Raw genomic sequence first — 25,119 nt, 5'->3', positions numbered from 1 at the left:
CTATTCATTTCATTTGCCCTTTTTCAGTTGGTCTTTCTGTTGAACTTTTTTCTCATTGATTTGTAGAATGTTTATCCTTTTTTTTCCTACATATAAGTCATAAATAGTTTTCCAGCTTATTATTTATTATTATGGAAAAACTTTTATTTTCTATGTATTTTAATGTATAAGTCTTTTTCCTTTGTGGTTTCCAGGTTCTATGCCATTCTTATGAAGACCTTCTCTGTTTGATATCATAAAAATAATTCTCTGTTTTCTTCTACCTGGTTTCATATTTTACATTTCAATCTTTGTTCCATCATAAATTCCCTTCAGTGTAAGATGTGAGGCAGGAATCCATAAATTTTTTCTAAATAACTACCCAATTATCCCAATATCATCATCTTTTCCAACTCACTTGAAATGTCTCCATTACCATAATCTATATTCCCAAGTGTATTTGTGTCAATTTCTGAATTTTTTATGTTCCATGGAAAGGTTTTTTTTTTTAATTTATTTTATTTAATTATTTTTATTTTTGGCTGCGTTGGGTCTTCATTGCTGCAGGCAGGCTTTCTCTAGTTGTGGCGAGCAGGAGCTATACTCTTTATTGCCGTGCGCGGGCTTCTCATTGCAGTGGCTTCTCTTGTTGCAGAGCACGGGCTCTAGATGTGTGGGCTTCAGTAGTTGTGGCACGTGGGCTCAGTAGTTGTGGCTCGTGGGCTCTAGAGTGCAGGCTCAGTAGTTGTGGCTCATGGGCTTAGTTGCTCTGTGGCATGTGGGATCTTCCCGGGCCAGGGCTCGAACCCATGTCCCCTGTACTGGCAGGCGGATTCCTAACCACTGTGCCACCAAGGAAGTCCCCATGGGAAGGTTTTAAACTGGTACAGGACATGATCTGATTTCCATTTTTAAAACCTGTGGTGTCACAATCACTTCAATGTGGAAATTTTTTTAAAAAATAAATTTGTTTATTTATTTATTTTTGGCTGTGTTGGGTCTTCGCTGCTGTGCATGGGCTTTCTCTAGTTGCGGTGAGCCAGGGCTACTCTTCATTGTGGTGTGCGGGCTTCTCATTGATGTGGCTTCTCTTGTTGTGGAGCACGGGCTCTAGGCGTGCAGCCTTCAGTTGTTGTGGCACGTGGGCTCAATAGTTGTGGTTTGCAGGCTCTAGAGCTCAGTCTCAGTAGTTGTGGCACATGGGCTTAGTTGCTCCGCAGCATGTGGGATCTTCCCAGGCCAGGGCTCGAACCTGTGTCCCTTGCATTGGCAGGCAGATTCTTAACCACTGCGCCACCAGGGAAGCCCTGGAAATTTTTATTATGGAAGTCTCTGATGTGCTTTGGGAGGCCAGGAGAGAGCAGAGGTGTGAGGGGTATTTTAGGTGGAAGGTGCTGCCTCAGCAAAGGCATGGAGAGTTAACAGGAGAGTCTAGATGGGATGGCTAAGAGGGAATGGTAGCAAAGGGGACTGAATGTAAACATGTATCTGCATGTGCAGGACACTAAATAGGCACTGGAGGAGCCAACCAGGCTTTTTGAACAGAAAGGATATGAAGAGATTTATATTGGGGGAAGATAGAGCCTTTGGGGAAGGGAACTTTGCAATATTTATCAAGAGCCTTAGAAATGGCTCTGGAAAGATCATTGAAAAATAATCTTTGATTGGAATTGAATTTAAGAAAAGAAGTGAAATGCAACCAAATTTTATCCACAGAGATGTTTATACTAGGTTATTTATAACACAGGAAAGAAAAATTAAAACTGAGAATTCAGTAAATAGGGTGATACTTTAAATGGGTTAAATTCACACATATTTAATGATGGGGAAAAATACTCAAAACATAACACTTTGTAAAAAAAAAAAAAAGGGTTACAAAGCTATACTGAGAATTATTCTAATTTACTAAAAAATGTACATTACATGCAACATATAGTAGAAAGAATTACGCCAGGATGCATAAAGGTGGTTATTGCTACATAATCAAATTGTGGATGATTTTATTTTCCTTTTTATAATTTCTATATTATCTAAACATGACTATTTTTTTAATTAGAAAGCATTGTTTAAAAAACACATTTGCTGAGATTTAGATGACGAGGAGATGCTTATGGTGTAATATGAAGTGAAAATAAAAGTATACAAAATTAGATGTGTGACATGATCTCAACTCTAAATACCATGTATAGGAAAAAAGGCTGGGAAATCAATACGATAAAGACAAAAGAAAAATGGAGAAAGCCCTTGTGCAGATGCTAAAGAGGAGTGGAAATAGAGTGGTCAATAAACCAAAGATTGAGGTAGATGCTCAACCTCACTAGTTATCAGGAAAAATGCAGATTAAAACCTCAGTGAGATATCATTTCACACCCACCAAATTGGCAAAAATGAGAAAATCTGCCTTTTTTTGGTAGATGGTTATTCAGCAGTCAGTTGTGATTTTGGTGTTTTCGTGAGAGGAGGTGAGCTCAAGTCCTTCTACACTGCTGACGGCACTACTGCCTCACCAGCAACTCCCTCACCTCGGTCAAGAAAATCTGATAAAATCAAGTGTGATTCAAGAATATGGAATAACTTTGGAAAAAATTGTATTGTTACCAAGTAGAATTGAAGATGCCTACAACCTATGACCCAGCAATTCTATTTTTTGATATATGCTCTAAAATAACTCTTAACACATGTGAGATGCAGGTATAAGGATGTTTATAGCAGTACTACTTGTTTTAGCAAAAATATGGAAACTACCCAGCTGTTAATTATAGCAAATGATTAACCAAATAGTAGTATGTTTTTACATAGTAATATGACACAGTGAAAAAATAAGCAGATTTAGCTATACACAGCATGAAAGAATCTTAGAAACACATTGCATGCAAAAGAATAATGCAGTATGATTCCATTTATATATAGTTTGAAAACAGGCAAAATTAATTGACACACTGTGTAGGGTTTGTGGTAGCCAGCCGCCTCCAAGAAGGCCCCCAAAGATCCCTGCCTCCTGGTATTCACACCTTTGTGTAGTCCCCTCTCACAATGTTCTGTGTGATTGATAACAAATGGCAGAGATGATGGCATGCCTCTCTTTCTCTCTCTCTCTTCTATCTCTCTGTCTCATCACTCACTCTGGAAGTAGCCAGCTGCCATGTTGTGAACAGCAATGGAGAGTAACAGTATGGAGAGGACCATGTGTAATGAGAAACTAGATCCTCCCGCCCCACCGAGCCTTCAGATGACTCAGCCAACAGTTGACTACAAACCTTATTTGAGAATCGGAGCCAGAACCACTCTCTTAAACTGAATTCCTGACCCTCAGAAACTGTATGAGATAATAATGCTTGTCATGGTAAGCTGCTAAGTTTGGAGGTAATCTGTTCAGCAATAAGTAGATAATTCATACAGGGAAATATACCTATGTGGTAAAATTATAAAGAAGTATAAGGGAATAATCAACACAACATTCAAGATAGCCATTGCACCTTCACAGGGGAGGGTACAGGGTGAACCAGGGAACAGGATAAAGTTGGGAGCTTGAAAGAGAATAGAAATGTTCTTCTTATTAAATTAAATCATATGTATGTGTACAGAATGTGTTGCCTTACTATTCTTGACACCTTTCATTCATTTTACATATACATACATTTATATTTGTATCTACTCAATATCTAATAAAATCAGTTTATTAGATTTAAAAGACTAGAAGGAAATACAATTAAATGCAAAGAGTGGAGAGGTTGCTTCTAAAGGCTAGGTTATAGTTATTTTTTGGTTCTTTATTATTTTCTATATTTGCCAAATATTACAAACAAGTAGGCAATACTTTTGAAATGAAAAATTTTTAAATATATGAACACACACATATGTAAAATACAAAAATGCATGCATTTATAGATATAGATATATGAGGGTTTGTATTTGCATTAAAAGCCTTTGAAAGATTCACACTCATCTTTTAACACTAATTTTTAAACTGAAGAGTGGGATTGACAATGGGGTAGGGTGGGAGGCTTAGGGCATTTTCACTTTTTACTTCATAAATATTTATAAACTCAGATGGATCTGGCTGCAAATCTTAACTCTGCTGTGTGACCTTGAGTAAGTTATGTCACCTCTTTTTTTTTTTTTGCGGTACGTGGTACTGTTGTGGGCTCTCCCGTTGCGGAGCACAGGCTCCGGATGCGCAGGCTCAGCGGCCATGGCTTACGGGCCCAGCCGCTCCGCAGCATGTGGGATCTTCCCGCACAGGGGCACGAACCCACGTCCCCTGAATCGGCAGGCGGACTCTCAACCACTGCGCCACCAGGGAAGCCCTATGTCACCTCTTTTGAGCCTCAGCTTTTTTCATCTGGAAATTGAAAATAATGCCACCTACCTGGTAAGGGTGTTGCAATGATTAAATAAAGTAATAAATATACAGCACCTAACATATATTCTCACTCTGTCATAAGCGTGTATAATATTTGTAATTTAAAAACTTTTTTAACATAGAAAAAGTCTCCCATATTAAAGTACTTTGACCTAGGCCAGGGCCCACTGCAAATGGATAGGATGGAATTTCAAGTGATTCCCCTCTTCCAACTCCCAGAAGAAGACAAAGGCACCTCTTGAGTCTGGCTACCAGTTACCTTACATGAGCTTATTGAAAAAAAACCCTGCATCAGTAGTTCCTCTCTAGCCCCCCATCCCCCAGCCCCTGGCAACCACTAATCTAATTTCTGTCTCTATGGATTTGCCTATTCTGGAAATTTCATATGAATGGAATCATACAATATTTGTCCTTTTGAGTCTGGCTTCTTTCACTTAGTATAATGTTTCAGGTTCACCTGTGTTGTATGTATCGGTATTTTATTCCTTTTATTAAAGAATACTATTCCATTGTATGGATTTACCACATTTTATCTACTCATCAGTTGGTGGATACTTGGGTTGTTTTCTATAATTCATCGCTTTTAATCACTGTGTGCTAAGGTGTCTGTAATCCTTCCTCCAAAATGGATTACACATCAGCTAGGAAGGAAGAGACCAGGACACCCACAGAGATCCCTGTGTTTGGTTGGAGGGGAACTGCAGAAGACAGATCTTTTTGATGACTGTCACCAATGGCTCACACTTGCAACCTTCTCCAGGGGGTATCCTTGGGTGATCACAGCCACCTTGCCTGGAGGTGTCTGAGGGTTACGTCGCTACCCAGAGCCAGTGACCAGCTGTTGTCTGTTCTCCATGAAGCAGGAGGTCTCCAGTGAGCTGGAAGGCGGGTCCAGATTTCTGGCCTGGTGACCACACGTTGGATGGTGGAGGGAGTGACAGACACAGAGTGAAGAAGATTTGGAAGGGGCAGGAGTAGACGTTGGGTCTTTCCCTCTCACTTTTTAAATATAGAGCTTGTCTCCCCCTCCTCTCTCCTTTGCAGACTTCTCTCCCCTTCTATAATAAGAAATAATAAATTCAAAGCACACAAGTAACACATGGATATATTCTTTTAAAAAAAATTAAAGATAAAAGATCCAATTATCTATACTTTCTGTCCACGAGTCCTGTTTAGCTCCTTCCCTCTGAAGTTCCCACTCTTGTCAGGTTGTTGTGAATCTTCCATACCTTTCTCTCTATATACACATCCATGTTTAGGAGAGGTAATATAGGGCAGTGGTTAAGGGTTTGGCCTCTAGAGCTGGCCTAGTTGAGTTCAAATCTTGGCTCTGTCGCATACAAACTATGTGACCTTGGAGAAGTTTCCTAACCACTCTGAGTCTCAACTTCCTCAATCTATAAAATGGATATATAACATTACCTACCTCACAGGGTTATTGTCAGGATGAAATGAGTTAACTATGTGCACAGTACTCCAAACAGTGCCTGGCCTATGGTAAGTGCCAGGTAAGTGCTAGCTGTTAATACTTAATCACACCCATGGGAAAAGTGGTACACTGTTTTGCATATTTTTTAAAAACATTATGATCAACTATACTTCAGTAAGAAAATATAGTTCTTAAAGTTCAGGAAAAAAAACCCGTAATGGTTTCATAATGAAATAAAAACACCCATAATCAATCAGCACTTTGTGTTTTAACTCAAGAATATGTCTCAAAGATTATCTCCATATCAGTCCAGATCTATCAAATTCGTTTTTTTAAAAAATTTATTTATTTATCTTTGGCTGCATTGGGTCTTCGTTGCTGCGTGCAGGCTTTTCTCTAGTTGCAGCGAATGGGGGCTGCTCTTCGTTGCGTTGCGCGGGCTTCTCATTGTGGTGGCTTCTCTTGTTGTGGATCATGGGCTCTAGGTGCGCAGGCTTCGGTAGTTGTGGTGCACAGGCTTAGTTGCTCGTGGCATGTGGGATCTTCCCGGACCAGGGCTCAAACACGTGTCCCCTGTATTGGCAGGTGGATTCTTAACCACTGCGCCACCAGGGAAGCCCCCAAACTCTTTTTGAACTGATGCTTAGTATTCCATCCTATAGACAGTTTATTGAACAACCCCCCTCTACTAATGGACCATTAGGTGGTTTCCGATTTTTCACAACTACAACGCAGCAGCCTACTAATTGATTTCCCTATTTCCACTCTTGTTCCCCTTCCCCCTGTTTTCAGCACAGCAGCCAGAGTTATCCCGTTAAAAGTAGAGAGTAAATCAATGCTCAAAACCCTCCCAGGACTCCCACCTCATTCAGAGTAAAAATCAGCTTCCTTACTAAGGCCCACTTTGTCTGCATCCTGCCCCAGAATATCTCTGGCCTCATCTTCTGATACTCTACTCCTTGTCCATTTGATCCAGTCACCCTGACTTCCTAGCTATTTCTAAAACATGCCTCTCTGCTCCTGCCTTTGCACTTGCTGTTCCCTCTGCCTGGAACATTCTTCCTTCAGATATCTGCATGGCTTACTCCTTCACCTCCTTCAGGTCTTTGTTCAAACGTCCCTGAGCTACCCTATTTATAACTGCAAACCCCTTTCACATGGATAAGGCCAAAAGAGTAATGACTGAGGGACTTCCTTCGTGGTCCAGTCGTAAAGAATCCACCTTCCAATGCAGGGGACGTGGGTTTGATCCCTGATCCGGAAAGTAGGATCCCACATGCCACGGGGCAACTAAGCCCATCCGCCACAACTACCGAGCTCGCGCTCCTCAACGAGAGGGCCTGCATGCCACAAACTACAGAGCCCACGCGCTCTGGAGCTGGCTCGCCACAGTGAAAGAGAGAAAGACCCGCACGCCACAACTAGAGAGAAGTCCGCACGCAGCAACGAAAGATCCTGCATGCTGCAACTGAGACCCGACACAGCCAAAAAAACAATAAAGAAAATAAATAAATAAATATATAAAATAAAACAACAAAAGAGTAATGACTAAAATTGTGGATAGGGTCTACCAGATATGTCTGCGCTTCCTTCCAGGTCTAAAATTCTGCTTTGGTGACTTCAGACCTTGACGTCTCCCATTCGTAAATAATGGGAACTTGAGACCCAGCCTACACTACAATGGATGCAGAAGGAATGACAAGAGAAGAATCTTTTGGGCCAGGCTTACCTCTTGTTAATCTGGAAGGACTTGGGAAATTCTTGCACACATCCTGGCCTCCTGGCATTGCCTCATACACTCATTCACTCGCTGAGCACTTTCTGCCTAGCAGGCCCTGGACACAGCATAGCTTTGATACCCCTTCCCTCCTAATATAAAGCAAGTACCTTTACCTCCACCCCTACCAGTGGCCCTGCACGTACCTTGAGGTCGGTGGGCAGCCACAGCCTAGGCAGACCCTGCCCTCCCTTTGTCCCTGTCCAGCCCTCCCTTCCTCCGCTTCTTGTCATGGCTTTGCATTTATCATCTCTTATTATGAGATATTATTTACTTATTTATTTATTCACCTTGTTTAGTGTCTGTCTTCTCCACTAGAATGTCAGCTCCCTGAAGACAGAGATTTTGTCTGTCTTTTCACTGCTATATTCCCACATTTAGCACAGCGACTGGCACATTGTAGGTGTTCAGTAAATGCTGCAGTGACTGTGCCTCTGTTTCTCTGTGTGAAAGTTGATGAGTGTGTCTCTTGGAACTAAACCTAGAAATAGAAGTGCTAGGTTACAGGGCACACATGTTTGACATTTTAAATACGTGTTGCCAAGTTGCCCTTTAAAGCAGCTGAACCCATCCTTTTTCCCAACCTTCTGAGTTACCTTGTAAATCCTTGATACCATCAAACTTTTAATTTTGGTCAGTTTGATACGTGAAAAACGGTACTTCTTTGTTTAAATTAAGTTTAAAATTTAATTTCAGTATTACTACTGAGGCCAAGCACCTTTTCATGTCTTTAATGGCCAGTTTTGTTTCTTCTTCTAAGAATTGTCCATTTTCCCCATTTTTTCCCCCTATTGAGCTTTTGTCCTTTTCTCACTGATTCTTAGGAGTTTTTTTTGTTGTTGTTGTTGTTTACATTTTAGGTTCTAATACTTTGTTACATGTGTTGGAAATATTTTATCCTTAAGTTTTGTTTGTTTTTCTTTTGTCAAACAGAATTTTAAAATTTTGGTTTGGTCAGTCTTTTCCTTTATGTCTTAGTTTTCCCCTTATGTCTTACTTAAAAATTTCCTACACGATGTCATAAACATATATTTTAAATTAAAAATTTTAATTTAAAAAAGTTTATTTATTTATTTTGGCTGCACTGGGTCTTAGTTGCGGCACGCGGGAACTTCACTGTGGCATGCAGAATCCTCAATTGTGGCATGTGGGATCTCCCGGTTGCGGCATGTGGGCTCATAGTTGTGGCATGCAGGTTCCTTAGTCGTGGCATGCATTTGGGATCTAGTTCCCTGACCAGGGATGAAACTCTGGCCCCCTGCATTGAGAGCGTGGAGTCCTACCCACTGGACCACCAGGGAAGTCCCTAAAATTTTTAATTTTTAAATATCTTTAGGGTTTTAATTCATCTGAAATTTGTTTTTGTAAACAGTGTTGGATAAAAATCTAACATAATATTTTCCTCAAATGAAAAGCAAATGTCCTAACTCCATTATTTGTTTCCATCTGATTTGAAATTCTACTCAGCATTTACTAAATTCTGATATACATGTGCCTGTGTCTGAACTCTTAAATTCTTCTACTGATCTTTTGTTGTTAAAAAAATTTTCTATGCCAGTACCCTGCTTAAAAAAATTGTGGAAAATTTCAAATGCATATATGTATGTGTATGTATATATGTATATTGAACCTGTCACTCAGTTTTAGCAATTATCAATTTGTGGCGAATCTTGTTTCATCTATACTCCCATCTACTTCCCTTCCTGGCATATTCCAGATTATTTTGAAGCAAATTCTAGAGTCATTTCATCCTCATCATTTCCATGTGTATCTCTAAAAATAAGGAATATTGAAAAACAAAGACAAACAAAAAGACCCAACTCTTGCTGGTTTTTTTGTTGTTGTTGTTTTTGTTTTTTCTATTTATTTTTTGAAGAAACTAGATCTTTTGTCCTGTAGAGTTTTCTCGTCTGGATTTTGCTGATTGTATCCCCATAGACTCAACTGACGATACTTTTTAAATTACTATAATTTCGTAGTATGTTAATATTTGTGAGATCTGTTATGGCGATTGCCCCCTATTATTTTTCAAAATTCAGATGCCACTTCTTGTGCTTTTTTTCTTCCATGTGAATTTTAAAATCAACTTGGCAAATTCCATGACAAAACCTATTGCGATTTTCATCGGAATTGCCTTGAACTTTTAATATGGAGAATTTACAATATTAGATCTCCCCATCCATTAATAAGGTCTATAGCTTATTTAATTATTTTTATAGTTATTCAACGAAGTTTAAAAATTTCCCGTAAAGGTCTTAGGCTTATTTTTAAAAACTTTGTTGCCTTTTTTGTTATTATGAACGTTGATCTTTTTGTTCTTGTTGTTGCTATTATCTTCTAATTGACTGTTGATGATATATAGGATCAGACATTCTTAACTCAAATCCCATCTCCTCTACTTAAGTGATCTTAGATAAGTTTACTCAACTTCTGTGAGCATTTGTTTTCTCTTCTACAATACGAGGGTAATAGAGCCAAGGATGCAGACGGCATTAAAAGTGAAAGACCAAACCTCCAAAAAGCCGCCGGCTTTAGCCAGTAATATTGGGGCGTGGACTGGATAAAGAGTTTGAGAGACTCCTTCACGATTGGCAGAGAATCTGGGGGCGAGACTATGCTGCTTGCAGGGGACTCGATGTTAAAACGAAGTGAATTCCTAAGAATAATCAAAGGCACGATGCACAACTACAGGGAGAATTATAAACTAATGAAGAATTTCCTTCCGTGAAAGTTTTGGGGAAGTTCAGGACGCTCGCCGTCCTGTTACCTAAATAGACTCCCTCTCTCTTCATTGGGTAGTACCACCTTTCCCAAACAGTCTGTAGCCGAGCGTTCTGGGCCTTGTGGTAATTTCCTCTTTCGAGTTGTTGTAGCCGGCTCACGCAGTCGCACTACATTTCCCAGGAGTCTCCGGGGCCGGTTGTTTTCTTGTCCCTCATCCTGGCTTCCGGCCTCCCTACGATCTCTAGGGCCAATCGGAAGGCTGGGATAGCTGGTTCTCGGCACTCTGATTGGTGCGTTTGACTGGAGAGTCTGGGTTCAAATTTTCAACGGTACTGAATGAGTCCCGCGGCGGGTCTTCCTGGCGGTCGGTTGTCAGCGCTGAGGCGAGGTGAGCCGAAGGGAGAAAAGGGGAGCAGCTGGGGCGCCGGGCAGCCTTCTCCCTGATTTCCAAGTGGCTAGAGGTCTCCTACTCCTCGAGGGCTCAGCTTCTGGGACGGTGTGCTGCTGGGGCGCCGACCTGACTCGCAGAGCAGGAGCCGGGCTTCCGGCCACCCTTCCCTTCATGACAGGATTTCCCCGGCCGGACCGGGACTAGCGGGCTGTGTCTACAGGTAGAGGCGGAGGCCGGCGTGGGAAATAGGTGGAAGGAGGAGTGGGGGGAGGCTGTGGGCTAAGGATAACGGTAACGACAATTATATTATTACCCAGCACACATGAAATAAGCGTTTACCGGACCAAGCACTCTGCGTTTTCTCATTTAATTTTCGCCCCAATCCAGTGAAGTCGGTGCTAGTCTTAGCCCTCCTTTATAGGAGGGAAACTGAAGCCCGTAATCTAGATACATTTCTCGAAATGGGTGATACAGTAGCCCCACCCGCCCTCAAGACGTGTGGCATTTGGTGGAGGAAAACGATGTGGCCACAAACAACTACATTTCAAAACTGTTGTGTAAGATAGAAAGGTAAATGAGGTGAGAACATAATTGAGGACGAGTTTAATTCCACTTGGAGTTGTCTTTCTGTTTGGGAATTTAAAATTCATTCTGTTTTATCCCTATCTGCCCAGCCCTCCCCCTTTGTGTGGTATCACTAGGTATTACTGCTTTTCTAATTTCCTGTCCTAAAACACTTATAGATCGGAGAGGGAAGGAAAAGTGAACCAGGCTGTAATATTGTAGGATTGTTTTTCTCCCTGGTTTCTTGATACATGGTTTCTTTTTCTCACCTACAATTTCCTAGTACTTAGGTACCAAGGACTTCCTCCCTATCAGTCCTGCTTAGGACAAGACAGCATCTGAGTGCTCTGCTGATTTCGCTTTAAGACCATCACTTGGAGTTCTCCCTGGTTCAGCCTTACCTTGTCTTGACATTCTATGGCCTTTCAATTTGTCTCACTCATCAGATGTCAAAATTCAAACTGTTTGCTGCAATACTAAGGATATTTTTGTGTTGTGGCCTCAGTGTATCACCCCCTGTCAAGCCACCTCTAAATCAAACTTACGTTGTTTTGGAGTTGTACTGTGGGTGTGTCAATTCAGTATTAAGTTGGCACTCTTGGGATCAAAATTATTGTGGCTTCCAGCTCACTTAGCTAATTAATTGACCTTTGAGGTTGTACTGTGTGCTCAGTGTTAGATACTGTGTGTATACAGATGAATGGTTTCTGGTATGCTTGAGGCCAAAAGTCTGATTCAAATTGACAAGTGACAATTAGAACAAGACAAGAAAGCATCTGAGTGCTCTATTGTTTTGTATTGTAAGAGTCCTGGCAGTTTAGAGGTGAGGGAGATCAGTGAGGCTTAAAACAGGCAAGGGTGGCTTTGTGAAGCAGGCGGGACAGAAACCGTTCTTGATAAGGAGAGTTTAGTTAGACAGGAACCCGAACAGTCTTGGTGCATGGAAATCACCCATTCAATATTTGTTGAATTGGCAAGACAAGAAGGCATTATCTAAATTGACTACAAAATTTCAGGTATGAAAAACTGGATATATTGAATTAGATTGGTAATTTTGTTTAAACTTTCAAATCATTTAAAGAAAATAGTTATTTTGGCCCACCTTATGCTTAAGTCTGTGTATTCCAACCTTAATAAAGTTAGTTTATCCTGCAGCTGCAATTAAGCTTCAACAGGAGACAGGATTATGTGGGAATGTCCTTCATTTTTTGTTTAGGTATCAGGAGAGGTTCAGAATTCACCTATATTTCCTATATGTATTTTTTCTTCAGCCTTTCCTGGGTCTCTTCCCTAATTCTTTTTTTTTTTTTTTTTTTAATATTTGGTTGGGTTTATTTTTATTTTTGTTTTTGGGTGTGTTGGGTCTTCGTTTCTGTGCAAGGGCTTCCTCTACTTGCGGCGAGCGGGGGGCCACTCTTCATCGCGGTGCGCGGGCCTCTCACTGTCACGGCATCTCTTGTTGTGGAGCACAGGCTCCAGACGCGCAGGCTCAGTAGTTGTGGCTCACGGGCCTAGTTGCTCCGTGGCATGTGAGATCTTCCCAGACCAGGGCTTGAACCCGTGTCCCCTGCATTAGCAGGCAGATTCTCAACTACTGCACCACCAAGGAAGTCCCCTAATTCTTTTGAATTGCTTGGGAAGAAAGGAGGAGGAGAGATTTAAATGTCCTTTGGCAAACTGAATTTTCTTTGCCATGGGTAAAGGTAGGAAGCAGAATTTACTACAGGGAGATTGAACAGGCCAATCAGTTCTTTTTTTATAAATATATTTATTTATTTTTGTCTGCATTGGGTCTTTGTTGCTGCGCTCAGGCTTTTCTCTAGTTGCGGAGAGCAGGGGATGACTCTTCATTGTGGTGCACTGGCTTCTCATTGCGGTGGCTTCTCTTGTTGCAGAGCACGGGCTCTAGGCGCACGGGCTTCCATAGTTGTGGCTCCTGGGCTCTAGAGTGCAGGCTCAGTAGTTGTGGCGCTCGGGCTTAGTTGCTCCGCGGCATGTGGGATCTTCCTGGAACAGGGCTCCAACCCATGTCCCCTGCATTGGCAGGCAGATTCTTAACCACTGCGCCACCAGGGAATAGGCCAATCAATTCTGTGAATAGATCTGTGTCTGAGACAGATCAGCAGCTAGGGCACTTTGTGAAAAAAGTACAGATAACTGGGAGGGGTTCTGTTTTTGTTTGTTTGTTTTTGTTGATTATAGGGGGAAGTTAAAGATTAGTGAGGAAGGTATAAAATTGTATGTAGGAGCATACTTTAGAAAATTTTTATAAAATGCTATTTCTACTTTTTAATTAATTTTTTTAAAGCTAAGTTATTGTTTTAAAAATTATTTATTATTTATTTATTTTGGCTGTGCTGGGTCTTAGTTGTGGCATGTGGACTTCTTAGGTGTGGCATACATGTGGGATTTAGTTCCAAACCCCAGCCCCCTGCATTGGGAGCATGGAGTCTTACACGCTGGACCACCAGGGAAGTCCCTATTTCTACTTTATTAAATTTAAAAAGGTAGTAGAAGTTTTTTCATATTTTGAGTGTGCCTACTCTTTGTCCTGATGTTTGAATAGAAGTGCGCACTGCAACCCCTTGATGTCAGTGTTCCTAAGTTGCAAGTTTCAGAAAGGTTGCTTTGAAGTGGGAGTATGTAACCACAAAGATACTGGGAAACAGCACATGTACACTAAAAAACTTGAAGAACATTTTTACACTAATGAAACAACAATCTTTTAAGAAGTCTGGCATTTGGGAGGATCCATGCTATTTAGACCTTAGCTCTCAGAAGCACTCTTTGGTTTTAAGAGTGGGTATCCTTGGTATTTTATAGCAGTGGTCCCCAACCTTTTTGGCACCAGGGGCTAGTTTTGTGGAAGACAGTTTTTCCACGGACGGGTTTGGATGGGGGTGGGGGGTGGGGGGCATGATTCAGTTGGTAATGCAAGCGACAGGGAGTGGCAGTTTCAATCGCTCGCCTGCCGCTCACCTCCTGCTGTGCGGACTGGTACTGGTACGTGGCCCAGGGGTTGGGGACCCCGGGTTGGGGGGTTGGGGTTTTATAGCTCCTTCTGTTCTCTGTTAACCTTTTTTACTACAAAGAACTTGAACCTCTTTCATCACCTTTCTGCTTCTTCCAGGCTCTTGATAAGAAGTACTTTTTAGACTTCAAGATTTCAGAAGAGAGGTGAAAGAGTATATTGCAACTTTGAGTCAAGCCTGTAGACAGGTGGACTGACAGACGGATTAAACCACAGGTAAGGCTGTATCCACAGTATTACATTAAAAAGGAATAAGGGGGACATTAACATATTAGCTTCAAAATTCTTTAAATAACTTTAGCTTATCTTTAGAAAGTAACACTTAACCTTGGAAGAGAATTTATTTAATATGTAAAAGCAAAAGAAAACAATGTCACCCAATATCCTACCTCTCAGATGAACTATGGCTAGCATTTTGATAGATTTCTTTCCAAATTTTGGAGGGTATCTATATTTGGTTTTAAGAAACCATGCTCTAATAACCTTCATTTTTTTTTCATTTAATAATTAGGTTATGAAAATTTTTTCATTTCATTAAAATTTTCTATAACATAATTTTAATGGCTATATATTATTCCATTATATCGTTCTACCATAGTATTTTACCCAGTGGAACCATTGGTCAAAAAGAATGCATATTTTTATTTTCTTAATTTTTAAACTTTATTTATTTATGGCCATGTGACATGTGGGATCTTAGTTCCCCAACCAGGGATTGAACCCGTGCCCCCTGCATTGGAAGCACGGAGTCTTAACCGCTGGACTGCCAGGGAAGTCCCAAAGAATGTGTATTTTTAAGACTTTGGTACGTAACACCAAATTGCTTTATAGGAAAATTGTGCTGATTTACACATCCACCAGCAGTGTATGTTCACACAGGCACAATTTTTTTATTTTTAAAATATATTATAGATTCAAATGGTGCAAAAATCAAAATAATGTAAAAAGGTTTATAGTTAAAAACATTCCAACCCTCTCATTGTCTACCTCACTCCCTGCCACCTCATTGATTATCACTTTTTTAGGGTGTGTGTGTATGTGGGTGTGTCTCTGTTTGTCTGCTTTCCAAATCAGATACCTTTTGAGGGATATAAATCTCTACAAGACAGAATGATTGAGATTTGACTAGGATTGTAACCTCTTGTAGCCCCATTGTCAACCCTTACAAACTCTTTCAGCTTCTTACTTTTGGAACATCAGAAAACTTTGGTATTAAAAAGATCTGTGTTGTTATTTGGCCTAGAGGTAAATGGCATCTTTGATTTCTATCCAGGTCCTGTTAGTCATGTAAGAGTGGATTATGGTTTATAGAGTTCTGTGGATGAATAAAAAAAGCGGAACTGAATTTGTAATCCTTCAAAAACAGTGATAAGAAACAAGTTTGGGAGGAAAATGGTAGAAAAATTTATTTGCTTGAGATTTCTGGACAGTGATGAATTAGAACAAGTGTCCATGTGTCCTGTGCTGACTTCTAAGTGCTTGGACAGTGAGAGATTGTCATTGGATTTTAAAATGACCCAATTTTGGAAGCTTCATAGATCTGTTTCTGTAAATAGATCCGATTTCATCATAGAAGTTAGCAAACAAATGTGGAAAAACAAGGTCCATTAACTTCCTTCAGACTTAGTTTGTGACTTTGATGAACATTTAAAATTGCTGTCTGTATTATGTCGCCATTTACTGTCTCCTGCTAATCCTTATGTACAAGAAAAAGAAATGTAGGTGTTTTCTCCCTGGTTAAGATGACAATAACTCAACTCTAACTTGTGGTAGTGTAACAGGATCTCTTATCCCTTGTGAAAATAGGAGAGGGTGTCCCTGGGGAAATGGCACTGCCTGAGGTGGGACCATTTTAACTAACTACACTTCTAATGAGATCTTGCCTTACTCTGTTTATTCTATTACATTACCATTTATTTAACTCATGATTTTTCCTCCAATAGAATTAGGCAATACACAGTTCACAAGCTTGTATAGTGAGGTACTTGAGATCATTTATCACACCAAAGTCTTCGTTTTGCTCAGGAGCTGCTAGTCTCTTTCAGCCTTGCTTAGAATGCAGCCTTTTACAGCTTTCCTCCACCCGCTCTGAACCTGCACCTTTTGATTTACAGAGCTTGTCATGGCTGGTTATTTTTGGTTTGATAGTGAAGAGAGACAGGGACCCTTGGAGGTTAATTTCAGATGAATGTGGAAATAGGTTACTTTGCTTCTTTTGCAATCTTCCTCAATTGTGTACTTCCCCCTATTTGTTTTCCCTTTCCATTTATTTCTTCCCCTAGAAAAAATCAATATTCATCTTTAGCCTGTAGAACTCTGCAGGTCTATCTGTATCTTTTATGTATCACTTCCACCAGGAAGCCTTCTCTGACCCTCCTTCATCTATTCCCCTTCTCTGCACTTCCACAGCAAAGATCACCCTGTGTCAAAATTAGTGTGAGTTCCTTAAGGGAAAGGATTATTTTTCAATCTTTGTTTTTTGGAAACAAAAATTAGCCACGTGATGTGATGGATGGCACTTGATAAGCAGTTTTAAAAGGAACCTAACTAGTTCATAACATATGGGAGAAACCTTTACCTGTCTATCATAGGATTATTGATCAGGAAGAGCTATTTCTTCACTCAGAATGTTTCTAGTTTTGCAAGAGTCTGAAGTTGTGGTGGATTCAGATAATTTTGAAATGTGAAGCCGATTCTCTTGCTTGGCAGCTTGATTTGTGTGGGGGAATGTGGTTGACGCATGTGCCTTTTTTTTTTTTTTTTTTCAGTGAAACCTGTTGACAGAAATTCAATCTTGATTAAGCGGTGCAGGAAGGCATCCAGTTCCACCTTGCTTGGGGCTCTCATTTAAACAGTTAGCTTTGGCCTTGGCCTGTTCCATTTCCCACTAGTCCTTTAATTTTTATTTTATTTTTTTTGTGGTGTGTGGGCCTCTCACTGTTGTGGCCTCTCCCGTTGCGGAGCACAGGCTCCGGACGCGCAGGTCGGGGGCTGGGGGCAAGGGGCTGTATTAGACCAAAAGATAGCTCAAAAGAAGCTTTTTGAAAAAGAAGTCGTTTATTTTTTAATATCTTTATTGGAGTATAATTGCTTTACAATGTTATGTTAGTTTCTTGCACAACAAAGTGAATCAGCTCTAAGTATATATATATCCCCTTATCCCCTCCCTCTTGAGCCTCCCTCCCACCACCCCTATCCCACCCCTCTAGGTCATCACAAAGCACGGAGCTGATCTCCCTGTGCTATGGAGCAGCTTCCCACTAGCTATCCATTTTACATTTTGGTAGTGTGTATATGTCAGTGTTGCTCTCTCACTTCGTCCCAGCTTCCCCTTCCCAGCCTGTGTCCTCAAGTCCGTTCTCTACATCTGCATCTTTATTCCTGCCCTGCCACTAGGTTCATCGTAGTGTTTTTTTTAGATTCCATATAAGGGCGCTAGCATACGGTATTTGTTTTTCTCTTTCTGACTTACTTCACTCTGTATGATAGACTCTAGGTCCATCCACCTCACTACAAATAACTCAATTTCATTTCTTTTTATGGCCGAGTAATATTCCATTGTATATATGTGCCACATCTTCTTTATCCATTCATCTGTCGATGGGCACTTCCATGTCCTGGCTATTGTAAATAGTGCTGCAATGAACATTGTGGTACATGACTCTTTTTTTTGTTGTTGTTTGTTTTTTTGCGGTATGCGGGCCTCTCACTGTTGTGGCCTCTCCCGTTGCAGAGCACAGGCTCCGGACGTGCAGGCTCAGCAGCCATGGCTCACGGGCCCAGCCGCTCTGTGGCACGTGGGATCTTCCCGGACTGGGGCACAAACCCGTGTCCCCTAGCATCGGCAGGCGGACTCTCAAACACTGCGCCACCAGGGAAGCCCCATGACTCTTTTTGAATTATGGTTTTCTCAGGGTATATGCCCAGCAGTGGGATTGTTGGGTCATATGGTAGTTCTATTTTTCGTTTTTTAAGGAACCTCCATACTGTTCTCCATAGTGGCTGTATCAATTTACATTCCCACCAACAGTACAGGAGAGTTCCCTTTTCTCACACCCTCTCCAGCAAGAGGTTGTTTTAAAAAATAGTATTTTGGTTTTAAAATTTCATCTAAATAAAGATAAGGTATATTTAGGTTTCAGCCCCCTTTGCCTTTTAACCCCCACCGATCAAATGCAGTCCTAGACCTCAGAGGACATCCCTCCTTCAGATGTGTGAATAGTCTACTCTGGAATATCCACTGAGAGGTTCAGACTAACCTCCATCTTGTTTACAGCAAAAATTTATATGCAAGAGTACAAACTTAGAAAAAGAGAAATTAAGGGGTGATATTTTAGTTTATGAGGAGATTCAGCTCAGAGTTTTCCTGGTATACTTAGAATAGGGTTTTTAATTTAACAAAGTGTTCTTTTTGCACAACTTGTCAGGAATACTTAATTTTTCTATAGAGCAGAGTTTATTTCTGTATTTGTCTAACAGGTTAGTGAGATTTGGTTACATACCTCTTTTTTTTTTTTTTTTTTTTGGCTGCACTGTGCAGCATATGGGATCTTAGTTCCCCGACTAGGGATTGAACCCATGCCACCTGCAGTGGAAGCGCAGAGTCTTAATCACTGGACTGCCAGGGAAGTCCCTACTTGCCTCATTTTTGAAGGAATATTTATAGGAAAACCCTGTATATTATAGTGACCCCAGATTTTGGAATCCTATTAATCTGGTCTTAAAACTAAATATTGCTACGTACTAGTTGGTGATCCTGGATCACCAGGATCCTGGAGTAGTTGAGCCAGTTCCTTATTTGTAAGATGGTGATGACTATATCTACCTTATACATTGTTAATGCAGTTTAAATGAGATGATTTATGTGAAGTGCCTCGTAAACTGCTTGGCCTGAGGTAGACAATCAGTATTTGGAAGTTATTATTATCTGTAAATGGTTTTGTCTCTCGCTCCTTAGCATTTGATATTGATCTACATAAATATCTATTTTTAAGTAAATATGAGAGGCAGTGGATAAGGACACTCCCTTTAGGGCCTGTCTGGGTTTGAATCCTGGCTCTGCTACTTCTTAGCTTCATGACCATGAACAAATAGTAAATCTTTCTGTGCCTCATTTTGCTCATCTGTAAAATTAAGATAATAACAGTACCTACTTTATAGGATTATTGTGAGGATTTAGTGAGTTAATATATGAAAACACTGTTTGGCTTGTCATAAGGACTCAGTAATTAATAGCTATTATTTTTTTAGGTCAATACACAGGAACATTTTATTTTTATTTATTTATTTACTTATTTATTTATGGCTGTGTTGGGTCTTTGTTTCTGTGCGAGGGCTTTCTCCAGTTGTGGCAAGCGGGGCCCACTCTTCATCGCGGTGCGCTGGCCTCTCACTATTGCGGCCTCTCTTGTTGCGGAGCACAGGCTCCAGACGCGCAGGCTCAGTAGTTGTGGCTCACAGGCCTAGTTGTTCTGCGGCATGTGGGATCTTCCCAGACCAGGGCTCGAACCTGTGTCCCCTGCACTGGCAGGCAGATTCTCAACCACTGCGCCACCAGGGAAGCCCGGAACATTTTATTTTTATACAAAAACACAAAAAAAGAAAATATTTAGCATTTGGTTATGTGAAATTAGTAGTCAGTTTACAGACCATGTAAATGGGAAGTATTATTTCCAAGAATCAAAAGGTTTAACAATTATTGCTGGATTGTAAGAATATTTAATAAAAATTCCAGAAAACCTAATGTCTTCTGGACTGTAAACATAGATTTAGGGGGAAATAATACTGCTTAACTAGTTCTTTAAACTGAAAAGGTATGCATTTATATAGTAGAATACAAAAGTTCATATAGTGAAAAGTCTTCCCTTGACCCAGACCTCCCAGCTTTCTTCCCAGACCAAATGCTGTTAACACTTTTGTGTCTCTTTCCACAATAGTCTATGTATATATAGAGGTATATATGAGTATACATTACCCCTTTTATTTTTAAAAAAAAAATAAATTTATTTATTTATTTATTTATGGCCGCATTAGGTCTTTGTTGCTGCGTGCGGGCTTTCTCTAGTTGGCGGCGAGTGGGGGCTACTCTTTGTGCATGGCTTCTCTTTGTTGCGGAGCACGGGCTCTAGGCACGTGGGCTTCAGTAGTTGTGGCTTGAGGGCTCTAGAGCGCAGGCTCAGTAGTTGTGGCGCCTGGGCTTGGTTGCTCCACGGCATGTGGGATCTTCTCGGACCAGGGATCGAACCCCTGTCCCCTGCATTGGCAGTTGGATTTTTAACCACTGTACCACCAGGGAAACCCTGCCCCTTTCCCTCTTTTATAACCTGAATGGGAGCACACACTTGTGCATTTTGCTTTTCTCACTTAGTAGCTCTTGGAGCTCATTTTGTACAAATCACAGATGTAAAGTTATCTGATATTAAATTTACTTAATATTTCAGTATATGGTTGTGCCATAATTTATTCAACTAATCTGTTGGTGGAATTGGGGTTTTCAGTTTTTTGGCTTTTATGAACACTGCTATGTGAATTTTCTTATATTTACATATGTATAAATACATATCTGTAAGATAAATTTCTACATTTGGCAAGATGTATCAAAAAGAAAAATGTAAATTGCCCTCCACAGGGGGTAGCAGTGTAGCTCCATAATTAAAAAAAGGAAAAAAGGATGTGAGGGTTTAAATTTGAATACTTTCCAGGTGGTTTTCAGCAGCATGCTTTGGTGGAATCATAGTTTTTAGGAGGCTAAGTGGGGTTGCTGCATATTACATTCCTGCCTCTTCCCTCCCCCAGCTTTGGTTGTCTTCATTACATTTCTGCCTGGGAAGTCTTCCCAGTGACCTGGGTTAGGCATTAAGATCATGGGAATCCAAGATTTTCCCATGTCTTCCAGCATGTTTGTTCACAAGAACTGGAAAACTTCCTCCTTGCAGCAGGGGAATTTTAACCACTGTCAATTGCTGGAGAATCTTTCAACAATGTCCTTTGAATAGAAATGTGGTCAAGGAGAGGAAAGCTATCAGTAGGTCAAAAGGCAGTGATAATATCATACGGTAGTGTATTTCATAGCACTCAAAATACCTTCTCACTTGTTTACGGGAAGTAGGTAGGCAGAAAGGTGGAGTGACTTGCCCATTATCATATACATCAGGTAATGCCAGGGAGAGGGCTAGAATTCTGGATTTCTATGTTGGGATTGTTTTTGGCTTTAAGTGAAAGAAAATGTGACTTTAACAGCCTATATGAAAAGAGTTTTATTGTCTAGAGGTAGGTGGTTGCTGATATTTGATCATCAGTGATCAATAGCACAGTGATATCAGGGCCATTGTATGTTATTCTCTTGCTCATTTACTCCTGTGTATATGATGGCTGCTATAGCTCTAGCCATTACATCTGCTTTCAAGGCAAGAAGAAAGCTGAAGGAAGAGGGCAGGAGCAAGGGCTGTAGCTGTATCAGGTAAGTAAGAGTTTTCCTATGAATCCCTCAGCAGATTCTCATCGTTCTCATTGGCCAGAACTGTCCCATGGCTATTCCAAGCTTGGAAGCTTGGCAATCAAGGAGGAGACTTCTGTTACAGTGCACTTCTTACTGTTTTGATGCTGTTCAATGAAAAGTATTTAATCATAACTTGACTTAAGCCACGTTCATCTCTAATTTTCATCCTTTTTTTTTTAAGCTAACTTATTTATTTTTGGCTGTGTTGGGTCTTCATTGCTGCACATGGGTTTTCTCTAGTTGCAGTGAGAGGGGGCTGCTCTTCGTTGCAGTGCACAGGCTTCTCATTGCTGTAGCTTCTCTTGTTGTGGAGCACAGGCTCTAGGCGCGCAGGCTTCAGTAGTTGCAGCACCCAAGCTCAGTAGTTGTGGCGCGTGGGCTTAGTTGCTCCACGGCAGTGGGATCTTCGCGGACCAGGGCTAGAACCCGTGTCCCCTGCATTGGCAGGCGGATTCTTAACCACTGCACCATCAGAGAAGTCCCTCTAATTTTCTTTATACTTATGGTTTATACTATATAATTTAAATATTTATGCTGTCTTATTTATTGAGTCTGATAGGACTCCTGTCTAGGTTTTAATTCCTTTGTGTCTGAGACTAGATCTTCTACCTTTTGTATGAGACATATTGTCTCATCCTTGAATATTAGTGAGAAAGGAGCTCCGATATTATCAAGCCCACATTTATGACCTCTAGCAAGTGTGTAATATGAGTGGACTGCTAATAAATAGCTTATTGAGTTAAACTGAATAATGAAAGTAGAAATAGGGGAGAATGAAAACTTAGAAGGAGGATAATAAAGAATCCTCTATTCAGGGCAAAAGACTATGAAGAATGGATCTACTTGGAAAGAAATACCATACTATTTTCTATACAAATAGAGACTATAACTACATTAACGTGCTTCTCTAATTCATAGGGTGAGAGGGCAGAACGGTATAGGAAAAACACTGTGCTGAAGTCAGGGGCCTCAGTTCTAGATCTAATTCTGCTTTTGTATAACTGTATGATATTGGGAAGTCTTTTAATCTCCCTTACCTTCAGCTTCCTCTTCTAGGATGGAGATAATAATTGATGCTTTAGAGGATTGTTGAGGGTTATTAAAATAGTACAATTTAGTACCTCATGGTGTCTGGCATGTATAATCACCTTTGGGAACTGTTCTTACCATAATCATTAGTAGTGTTGTGTGATCTTGGAGGACCCCATTTCGTTTTGATTAATCTTTATCTATAAACTTAAAAAGTTAGGTATTATTTAAAATTCCTCCCAATTCCAAAATGTCATATTTCTACATTAAGTTCCTCAGTCGGCACGTTGTTATAAAGGTATCTGTGGAGTTGTGGCTTCGGTGAGTTCATAAGAGAGACCATGGGAGAATGAGGTTCTCTGGTGTATAGGTTGATGTCACTATATAAACTAAATATCTGTCAGAACAAATTCCTTCTGAATTACCCAAGTCCACTGAGAGAAGCTAATGAAATGATGGCTAAACCACTGAGCAGCAATGAGGTTGGGTGGAATTAATCTCATGATTTATCTCACAGCATAGGTATAGTGGTATAAAATAGAGAAAGTGAGCACTGAGGGCTGTTAGTGCCCAGAAGAGAACGGGCACACCTCTCTGGTAATGCTACTGGGTATTATTCTCCTGAGGAATGTTTTCACAGTATGTATCAAGAGCCAGCAATTCCATCTTTAAGAATTTGTCTTGGGACTTCCCTTGGTGGGGCAGTGGTTAAGAATCCACCTACCAGTGCAAGGGACATGGGTTTGATCCCTGGTCTGGGAAGATCCCACATGCCAAGGAGCAACTAAGCCCGTGCACCACAACTACTGAGCCTGCGTGCCACAACTACTGAAGCCCGTGTGCCCTAGAGCCTGTGTGCCACAGCTACTGAGCCCATGTGCCGCAACCACTGAAGCCCACACGCTCTGGGGCCTGCGTGCTGCAACTACTGAAGCCCGTGCACCTAGAGCCCGTGCTCTGCAACAAGAGAAGCCACCGCAAGGAGAAGCCCGCGCACCGCAACGAAGAGTAGCCCCCACTCGCCGCAACTAGAGAAAACCCACCCACAGCAACAAAGACCAAATGCAGCCAAAAACCCCCACATGGGCTTCCCTGGTGTTGCAGTGGTTGAGAGTCCGCCTGCCGATGCAGGGGACACGGGTTCGTGCTCCGGTCCAGGAGGATCCTACATACCACGGAGTGGCTGGGCCTGTGGGCCGTGGCCGCTGGGCCTGCGCGTCCAGAGCCTGTGCTCCGCAGCGGGAGAGGCCACAACAGTAAGAGGCCTACGTACCGCAAAAAACAAAAAACAAAAAACAAAAAAAAAACCCACAAAAACACAAAACATAAATAAATAAATAATTAATTAAAAAAGAATTTGTCTTAAGGGAAGAATTAAGAATATGTACAGAAATTTAGCTACATGGTTATTCTTCTAGTAGTATCTTTAAAGTGAAAATATTGGGAAAGTCCTAAAATAAGGGATAAGTAAATTGTGGTTGCTGATATATCTATATTTATTGACAAGGAATATGCTCACGATATGTGAAGCAGATTCAAAATGTCAATGATCCCATTTGAAAAAACAAAAGTGTGTGCGTGTGTGTGTGTGTGTGTGTGGAGAGAGAGATTGAGAGAGGTATCGTGTGTGTGTCTGGAGCAGTGTGGCACTGTAGATTTTTATGAAAACTATTTTTATGATCTAATTTTTTAAAATGAGCATGTATTTCTAAAATAAGGGCTTACAGAAAGGTACTTAGTTTAATAAATGTGTATGCAAGTTGTTACTGATATCTGCTTCTCTTCCAAGATACAGAATACTTTAAGTACATGTCATTTCATGGATGAAGACAAATTGCTCATTGGGTTTCATAGGGAAATTAGTTACCAGTGAGTGTGGCCTTTCGGCTATTTTTCAGATTACTTCCAGCTATTTTCTTAACTATACAAGGCTGGAGTGGGGGCTGACTTTAAACCTACACAGGTTTCCACAGCACAGAGGACACAGCACAGTACTTCTGTACAAAGTATGCAGAAGTAAGGATGGACCCATATCTTTGACATGTTTCTTTTACCTAATCCGCATGGTGTGGCGTTTATGTACTTTTTTTTTCTTTTATGTATTTTTTTGAAGTCTTTCTCTTCATGCCCAGGAATAGTATTTTTATGAAAGTATTTCTAAAGAAAAAACCTGTACTTGGCAAAACTATATTGAGCTTTTACTATGTATGAGATACTGTTCTAAGCACCTTGATGGATGAGGTATACACAAGTGAGTAAAATTCATCCTTATCTACAGGAACTTAGTGTCTACTAGGAGAGACATTTGCATAGTTAACTAATATAAAGTTAGGT

General features: G+C 40.7%; 1 protein-coding gene across 2 annotated transcripts in view; it reads left to right on the top strand.

Moving 5' to 3' along the window:
• Positions 1–14,357: 14,357 nt before the first annotated feature.
• Positions 14,358–25,119, top strand: part of TPX2 (TPX2 microtubule nucleation factor) — a 55,965-nt gene continuing 45,203 nt past the window's right edge. Inside the window, exon 1 of one of the 2 annotated variants that reach the window (XM_007446867.1) lies at positions 14,358–14,474. The gene's annotated coding sequence lies outside the window, so the exon portion shown is untranslated. The remainder of the gene's footprint in view (positions 14,475–25,119) is intronic. The other variant, XM_007446868.1, reaches the window with a different exon arrangement.

The sequence above is a fragment of the Lipotes vexillifer genome, unplaced genomic scaffold (genome assembly GCF_000442215.2).
Source record: "Lipotes vexillifer unplaced genomic scaffold, Lipotes_vexillifer_v1.1 scaffold75, whole genome shotgun sequence".
NCBI classification, from domain to species: domain Eukaryota; kingdom Metazoa; phylum Chordata; class Mammalia; order Artiodactyla; family Lipotidae; genus Lipotes; species Lipotes vexillifer.
The sequence above is the reverse complement of the archived record's forward strand: the minus strand, read 5'-3'. Positions and strand labels throughout refer to the sequence as shown.